Source organism: Phalacrocorax carbo, chromosome 1 (assembly GCF_963921805.1).
Source record: "Phalacrocorax carbo chromosome 1, bPhaCar2.1, whole genome shotgun sequence".
In the NCBI taxonomy this organism is placed as follows: domain Eukaryota; kingdom Metazoa; phylum Chordata; class Aves; order Suliformes; family Phalacrocoracidae; genus Phalacrocorax; species Phalacrocorax carbo.
The window spans coordinates 46,770,356-46,779,944 of NC_087513.1; positions in this window are offsets into that span (position 1 = coordinate 46,770,356).

A 9,589-nucleotide genomic window follows, 5' to 3' on the forward strand; every position below is an offset into this window, starting at 1 on the left:
AAATGAAACAGAACATCGCAGATACAAATCAAAATCAATACAACAGCAACAAATCAAAGGACTATACAGAAAATTAGGGTCAAATCTTAGTTCTGCTAGTGTCAAAAGCAAAACATCTAGGTATTTCACCTTTGAGCTCATTTTAATTAAAAAAGTATGAGTGAAAATACATTTTGTAAATCTCTACCTCTGTAAGTTATATTTTTATTCTACTGCAGACAATTTTTCTTGGAATGAAGAGCTGAACAAAAGAAAAGATTCAGTTAATTCCAATAGGTGACTCAAACCTGAGCAATCAATTGCTATCTTCTTCTATAACTTTTGCTCCAGTGACCATCCCAGTAGGGTAGGTCACACATCACAGAATCACAGAATCACAGAATGGTAGGCGTTGGAAGGGACCTCTGGAGATTATCTTATCCAACCCCACTGCTTGAGCAGGGACACCTAGAGCAGGGGGCACGGGACCGTGTCCAGGCAGGGGTTGAATGTCTCCAGGGAAGGAGACTCTACAACCTCTCTGGGCAGCCTGTGCCACTGCTCTGGCACCCTGACAGGAAAGAATTTTTTTTCATGTTTAAGTGGAATTTCCTGTGTTCCAATCTGTGCCTGTTGCCCCTTGTCTCATCACTGGGCACAACCGAAAAGAGCCCATTCCTCCTGACACCCGCCCTTCAGATATTTATAAGTATTGATGAGATCCCCCCTCAGTCTTCTCTTGTCCATGCTGAACAAACCCAAGTCTCTCAGCCTTTCCTCATAAGGGAGATGCTCCAGTCCCCTGATAATTTTTGTAGCTCTCTGCTGGACTTGCTCGAGCAGTTCCCTGTCCTTCTTAAACTGGGGCGGGGGGGGGGGGGGGGCAGCAAAAACTGGACACAGTACTCCAACTTTAAGCCTAAAAACTCCTATAGCTACAGTGGACTCTCATTATGAATAGAGCAACTGTCCAACACAGGTGTCTAAATGTCTAAATTAGGATTTTATATAACTGAGTAGAAAATTCTTAATTGGCTTTTCCCATGCACTTTTATTAAAGAGATAGCATATTCAATCAAAAATCTCCATCACTTCCACGTGCTTGTCATCTCTAGGCTAGATTACTATAAGCCATTATATCTCTGGCTCTAGCAGGGAGCAGGCTAGAGCTCCATCTGGGTGGGATGGGTCAGCCACCTCCTCAGTTAGACGAGTCACTACCTTTTCCTTGTAGCTCTAATTCATCCATCAGCTCCTAATCATTCCCTGTTCAAGAAGTTGCATTGCTCAGCTTCCTAGGAAATTCAAAAATGCATCAACACTTTGGCTCCAGCAATAGTATTTCCAGATCTGCAGTGCATTTCAGAATTCCAGAATGGAATAAGACCTACTGTTTTGGGAGATGTTGTTGTTTTGTTGTTTGGTGGGGGTTTTTTGGTGGTTGTTGGGTTGGTTTTTTTTTTGGGGGGGGGGGGGGGGTTGGGGGTGTAGGGGGAGTGTTATAATGATAAGAGTGTTCTTTCTTTCCTCTTTGCATAATAAGCAATAGTTTTACAGTTGTCACACTTGTCTTGTCCAAGGGGGACAGGACTTAAAATTCTGTTCTTTCTGATTCAGACTATATAGTTCCCCAGTTTCTCAGGCTACATACATAATTTGTTTTGTGAGTGATACCAATCATAGGATCCTGCGATGTAAGAAATACAGGTTCATGTCCTCATTTGAAATCATTAAACCAAGACTTAAACTTGGGAATCCCATATCATAGTTAAATGCCTTTACTACAAGGCTATGAGCTATAGGTTATGAGTAAATAATCAGTATTTCTCAGTCAGGTCTAGACAGAGTCTAGGTACATCAGTGGCTGTACCTTCCCCTATGATCCATCAAGGCAAAAGGGAAGTACAGTTAACTACAGTAAACACAAAACTTGGACAAATTCTTCTTTTATACCTCCTCATAAGGTGTAGAACTTCCACAGCATATTCAAATAACTAAATTCCTTAACAAGTCTTTTCTACTATGGTTTTTGACTATGCTTGAAAGAGTTCTACCTTAAAATGCTAATTCATATTTCAGCTTTTTGCAGTCTTGGGGAGCTGAAATCCAGATTCCTTCAGCAAGTCCAGCTCCTGTGCTAATTGGATTTATCTATGACTACTTACACGCCATAGTGACAGCATCTACAGAAAACACTACAAGGAAAAGATAAGTTCCCTAAGCAAAAATCCTAGAGATTTGTTTGTGTGAAGGACATTCAACAGTACCAGTGGATAAGTCTCGGCCTTTCACCATGCACCTTACTCTGAATTTTACCACTCATTTCCCCACAATTGATATTGGCAATATAATTAAAATGATGTAGAATGAGAAGTGAATATCCTAGTGAAATAAATACAGTTTAGAACCTGCCATCTCTGCGGCCTCACCTGGAGCCTAATTTCTTTAACTAGGTTATAAAAGCTGTATTCCAAAGGCTTTGGAAAATATTAATCTCACTTCTTTATCAACAGAGCATCTTGATAAGGAAATGGAATAACTTCTATAAAATCGAACATGAAAGAATAAAGCTGGACTTCTGATAATGCATCGTGGGTGGTTAATTATGGACAGTGGATTTTCTTTCTACATTTTGTTCTTTTTTATTGGAAGCTTGCGGAATGAATTTTAAATATAATAGAGAGAAATGGCTTTCATGTGCCCCAGCATGCATCAGGAATGGTTAAAAAGGCACAAATTTAACCCACAGTTTCTGTGTTTTGGAGAGAGCAATGATTTTAGTTGGTGCTTTTTGTTTGTTTGTTTGCCAAATCTGGGGTTATGGGTTAATTCAGAGACTCTGCAACTATTTAACATTTTCCAACATTTGTCTTGAAGTGAAAGAAAGAAAAGTCCTCCTACATTTCTTCCCCCAGGATAACTATACCTTATATGGATAACCATATCCTGTAGAATTCAACTAGAGAAAGAATAGATGAGACATGTTTTTAAAATGTATGAAGTGAGATGACTGTAACATTTCAGTGTGGATAAGAAGTCTTCTAGTCTTCCTGCCATGGGCATACCCATTCTTACCTGTAGCTATGTACAGACTCAACTCCATACTGACATTTCAACCAAGCATTTTGAAAAGACAAGGGTTAATAATCTGGAATATAAGGGGTTATTTTATGATGATTACTAGGTGTGATGAATTGCAATGAGCTGTTCAGTTGATTTGATAAGAACATTTCTTGAAAAGCAGGATTTCACATTCAGAAGATGCTTACATTTCTTGAAATCAGGGTAGAATTTTAAAAATATTCAGTACTCACACACACACCCTAAACAATTAAATACTTCATGTTCCTGCATTGTTTTGCAGGTTTCCAGCATTCTAAAATGCTTAGTTTCCTAATTGAAACCCCAGAAACGCAGCCCCTACCATCCCCAGTCTGGGGTAGACTAAGTACTTTTTGCCCTGGGTAAGGAGAGCCAGATCTCCTGGGACCCCCATACCAGGAGTCACCTGCTGGGAACTCTCTGAGTGGCACTAGATTTGCTGAAAGTTGGTGAACCCAAAGATATTTTGAATAAAACATTTCAAGTGAGCCAGTATTAACAAATGAAACATGATTTTTTTTAGAAAACCTTTAACCACCTCAAACAGTAAAAATACATTTATTGATATATCTGGTTGCTGTTTTTTATTTACATACTTATGCCTTGGTGTGGAAAGTAAGAATACAAATCTGAAAAACAGATTTTTTCCAGTGATACTCACTGTAATTTCATGGTAGTGACAGAAGTTCATTTTAGAACTGGGTCTTGTATCTCTGCCAATGCACAGCATGCTTGACCTGCAATGCCCTTGCTGTTCCAGTCCTTTGCAGCCCCTGAGCAAACTCTGACAGTCGTGCACACTATGGCGATCTGCATCTGTAGGCAGTTAATAGGAAAGTAACATCAAGGTATTAATGTCCACTTGTGTCCTGAAGGGCTAAACCCAGCTAAAATAGCTTAGGGAGGTAACCCAGTGTTCTCCAAACTATAACAAACACCATTGCCTAATAACTGGTGTTTGGCTGGCTGTAATTTTGAAGCGAATACTTCAAAGATATGATTTGCTGATGAGACCAAATCTGAGATACCTTCACAGCATGAATAAATACAGTCAAAGAAGGACAAAAAATTCTGATTAGCTTGTTGCCCCTTCCTTTTATCAGAAAGTCAAACATGTGCTTTGATGCAGTTGCTACATGTCTATTACAGCAACAAAGGAAATACAAATTTAATTTTGACTGGCACTAGTACAGTTATTGGAAGCTCATGTGATCTTAACATCAGCTTAAGCAATTCAGGGAGAGGCCGTCTAAAACCATAGTATGTTGGAGCTCGCCATGTGATGTAGAGGGACCAGCTCTCGCCCGTCGCACTGTTACCCCTAGCAACAGGGAGGCACGTGATGGCTCTGGTGTGTTACAGCCACCCAGCAACAGTGAGAGCTCAGATTTAAATGAGAGAGGTGGAAATATTGATTTGGACAGCTGGAGTTTCCCAGTGTATTGCAGTGATAATGCGGATTGATAATTCTGGTGGAAAAGGGGACAGGTATCAAAAAAACCCTGTGGGCAGAAGTGCTAATTAATTTTCTAAGATTTCTTTCCAAGAACTATTTATACCACAGAAAGTGAAGCAGGTGCACTTATCTTAGCATTAAAAACACTGGCTTGTTTTTCTTCATATATGTCTACTATATAATAATGTAAAAAAAGAGAAGAATGACCAAGATATTAATAGAGGAATTATTGTGTATTCAGTAATGAAAATAAAGAATGAAGCAAAATGTATAAGCCTTTAAGACGAAAAGGTAATTTTATTCATTTTTTTCAGAGTTGTTTTATCCCCAGGAATTAAAATAATGATAAAACAAAGAACAAAGCTGAGAAATAGTGCTCATAGGCTTCAAGTCAATATATCCAGATATTAAATTAGCGTTAGTCCACTATGTGCGTGCCATACTTCTACAGCTTGACAGAATGGCATGCTTCTGGCATATCCTAGGAACTCAATTCCATTCATTTCAGTATTCATTTCATAATTCCAGTAGATATCTAGAAGCATTTATGTGCACAGCAAGTTAAAAATCTCCAAGTGGAATATTGTTATATCAGAAAATGTTACACAGTATATTTTGATGAGATGTCATGTGAAATATAACAACTCAGGGTAGTGCCACAAGCTGGAAATTTCTTCCATGCTGCATGGTTCAGTGTTTCAACTTTTTTTCTCATATTTGAATTTTTTAATTCATTTTTTAAAAGTTATATTCTGGATAATATATTACCTTCAGTGCTGGTTCAAAACACCTTTCAGATGTTCGAGTAACTCAAAAATAATTTTGAAATTTCACTTCATATAAATTCATTTTTATTTTTATTTTTCTAAACAGAAAAAAATTAAAATTCCTGAGTCTGCTCATAACCTTATATTTGCAGCAAAGGTTTACTTGTTTATTATGAATCAGAATGATATGTTGTCTTTTTGCCTTATTCTTCCTGTAAAATGTATCTATTTGACAGAAATACCTAAGTCCTACACCTTTGCAGTTGTTATGAGTATACGCTAGTGTGTATATAGTACGATACTTTATTATAGGCTGGGTGCAAACAGCAACAGCAGCAAAAATCACTCAGAAGTCTGATGGATAAGGTGCTTTAAGTAAAATTCTCCAAAGCACTGGATTGGAGCAATTTTAGGTTTTTGCATTCATCTGAGCCATATTTCTAATAGTAACGGCTTATTTGCTATACGCTAATTATTGTCATTTAAAACAGAAATAATTTCTGAAGAAATGCTTTTTTTTTGTCAGAAATTTCTTTTTGCAAGAAGAGAATTACATGTAAATCATAGAAGCCTGTGCCGGCTGACCATCACATTGCACAAGTATTCAACAGCCTAATTCAGTCCACAACAGGACCTTTCCATTAGATGTAGTAGAGGACCTAACAGGACCTGGACATATATGAGATGACTAAAACAAAAATCCCCTCATACTTCCCCTTAATGGTGTCTAAACCTGAAGGCTGTTAAGATTAGTTGGTTCCTCCCTGTTTGATTTTAAAGTTCTCTAAACTCTTAAAATTTTGTTTCAGTGCATGCCCAGGTCTTCCCCATCCCCGGGAGATGCTTATCTCTCCTGCCTAAGCCTGATGAAGATCCAGAAAGGAGGCGTTTCTCTGCCAGGCACCTCCAGGGTCTGACACAGGCTGACAGGACCTCACAAAAATGTTGTGGCTGCTTTCTTTCCAATTACAGCTGAGGGGGGAGGTAATAGCCACAGAGATTCAAGCATTCAACCAGGAAACAGGCAATCTGGATCGAGTTCTCTCCTTTGCCTGAGGGACTCAAACCCACATCATCTACCTCCCAGGAGAGTCATGTAAGAACGCAGCTGTAGGTTATTTGAGGGAACAGAAGTAAAGCAAGTATGTGAAGGGGTGCTCTTTGCATATTCCACCTGCATTTTTACCTCTGTGGGTTAAAAAGAGAAGTCAGATGGGTTTACAGGTTCTTAGCTGGGCATCTATTTGAGCATGGAGAGCCTGTGTCATGTTTGATTTGAAGTACAGAAACAGTCTTCAGAGAAGGGACCTAGAAAATCCTCCGGCACTGTTCAAGTCCTGGCCATCAATTTATGTCACCGAGGCCCTGTTTCACTTGCCTCATGATTTCAGTGCTGACACAGCAGAGGGACAGCAAAATGGGATCTATGCATGCTTAATAATAATTGTTCAGTGAATGTGTGGCCTTGCTGCCATATAATGAAGCTTTATGGCTTTGAACCCCTCCTACAAAGGAGAATTTTGAACCCAAGTGGAGGACACTTTCTAACAGAGGTGTAAGAGAGAAGAAACTACTCCATCTCTTCCTCTTTCTCTTTCTTAAGAAGAGTAAGCCCCACAACCATTTAAAAGACTGGATGGAAGTGCCTGCCATAGTGCTCACCTGGACCTTTTGAAAACAAAGTGTCCTCCTGCAGCCCTTTCTCATCATTTGCACGCTACTATTTCAAATGTAGTGTTCCTCAGTGCACTGTGCAGACTGGCCCTTTACCAGTGTCTTCTCCTTTCTGGATCCCATTCTGAAACAGATAATTCTCCTTTTCCTCTTCATAGGAAGCCTAAGTGCCTCGCTCAAAACTTAGTTTACCCCAAGAAAAAATGCCTAAAAATGAGCTAATTTATTAAACATAATTTTTCATTAAATGCAGAGATTCAAGAAATGGAAAGAACCTGGCTGAATGCTCAAAGCGTGCAAAGTAAGTAATTATAAAAAAAAAAACCACAAAATATTATCCTACATGTAAACTAAATATTTGTGATGTGAAAAGCCTTGCATTAGTTTCTAAATTAGACAACGTCCTTTCTCAGTGCCATCATTAATGAAAGTCACTTGTAAGAGAAATCTGTAATTCCAGCCACTTACACTCAAATGGCTGGTTACAATGAAAGTAGATGCCAGTCTGAAATTGAATTATATCTTTTTTCCTCCACATCCACTCAATCACGGTAATCTTATGGAGTTTAATTCTGTGAATCTTTGTGTATCTCATATCAAGGTTACTCTCTTGATTGTTTGCAGATCACAGATTTCAGAGCAGCAAAGAGGGAGTCTGAAAGAATGCTTTGATTTAAATATACCATCACCACTTTTGTTAACATTTTCCCTGTTTCATGGTATCACATAATTGGGAAAGTCATCAAAGGAGGAAAAAAATGTATGATTGTAATAAGTCAAATAGTTATAAAAGCTCTACGTAGTTTAGCACTGAGATGTTGAATTAATTTAAATGGTACAATATTACAATGGACAGCAACGTGCATGCATGTAGGTACATGAATGAACATACAGGTATATGAGCATGTAAGTACCTATTCCATACAGAGAAATATAACAGAAGGATGGTGATACATACACTTCCATTCACATGACAGGTAGTTTCCTTTTTCCTTCATGCACTTCTTGTTTCTGTATATTCATATCCTTAAATAAAGTCTGAACAGTTAGTTTCATATAGACAACATTTTGGTCAGCCCCCAAATTTGTACTGAATCTTGACTTTTGGCTTACCTTACGTAGGTGTCATTGTGTACCTTTGGATAGTCGTTTCACTGAAAAATAACGTTTGGAGTGAATGAACAATAGCCAAAGGTATTTGAAGAGTCTACTGCTAGGCAAAATGATATCGTTAAATCATCTATTGTTTAGCCTATTTTACTGGAAAACCTACAGATGAAATAATTTACAAGGAAAGAACCTGAACATTCCCTGACATGCATTCTGAATTTATTTCTCACAGCTTAGGAATTTTAAGCTGTAGGGGATCCTGGCCAAAAAATATAACATAATTGTGATTTGTATTTATATAGGCAAAGTGCAAGCTAGTAGATTTGAAGACTATAATCATAATAGTTGCTATTTAGGAGCAACCCATGCCAAATGTTTGGAGGGACTTAACTAGAGCTACAGTAAAGTATGGGTTAATAAAAGAGAGAGAGAGAGAGAAAAGAACACAACACACACAATCCTGATTTCAGCTCAGAGTTTCAACATCTTCTCCAGATACACAGGACTAGGTATCAAAAATCTTGATTTTGTTCCCAGTTCTGCAAATTATTCCCAAAAGGGAGTAATGTTAGAAATTGCCAAAACGGAAAAAATTATTTTCATTAACTTGTTCTGTTACAATTTCAGTGACCTCTCAAATTCTCTAAGGTTTCTTAGAGATGCAGCAGAGTTCACAGGCTGGGAAGTGCAGTTAAAGCAGTTTTTTAATACCTGGACTTCAACAAAGCAGTTGATACTATTTCCCACAGCCTCATCCTAGAAAAATTGGCAAGATACAGACTGGATGGATGGGGTGGCAACATGGGTAGGAAATTTGCTCAAAGGCTGCACTCAGAGGCTGGTGATCAATGGTTTTTACTCAGGCTGGCATCCTGTCACATGCGGGGTCCACCAGGGATTGATAGTGGCCCCCACACTGTTCAACAGCTTCATAAATTATCTGGACAATGGGATTGAAAGCACCCTCACCAAGTTTGCTGACAACACTAACATGGGTGCCGTCTTTATTGCTTAAGGAAGTTCAATTTCTTATTGTAAATGTTCGATAGAGCACTTTTTATGCTGTCTTTACGTCCAGCCACTTCTGAAATCATTAGTCCATCACTTCTAAGTAGTAGAGATGCCACCCACATTTAGTCTGCATTAACTTTCTGATTTTGACATTGTATGCACTCTACTCAGCAGTGGCGGTGAAAGGCAGGAACAGGGAGAGCAGTGCTGCTAGATATTTTCACAAATATTGCCTGATGCCCTTTTATTAGGGCTTAATATTTTATCTGAATTAGAAATTACAGAGACAGTTTTCTTATGTATTTGTGTATGAGGATTGGATTCTTTGGTGTCTAATCAGGAGAGAGAGCAGGGTTTGGGGGAACTTTCCTCTGTACAAGTTGCTTATTTTCAGAAAACTTGGATTTCTATGAACACAACAGTTTTGAGGCTTCTGTCTCTCTTTCATACATGATATCCACAAATGGATTCAAAAGACGGGAATGTGCCT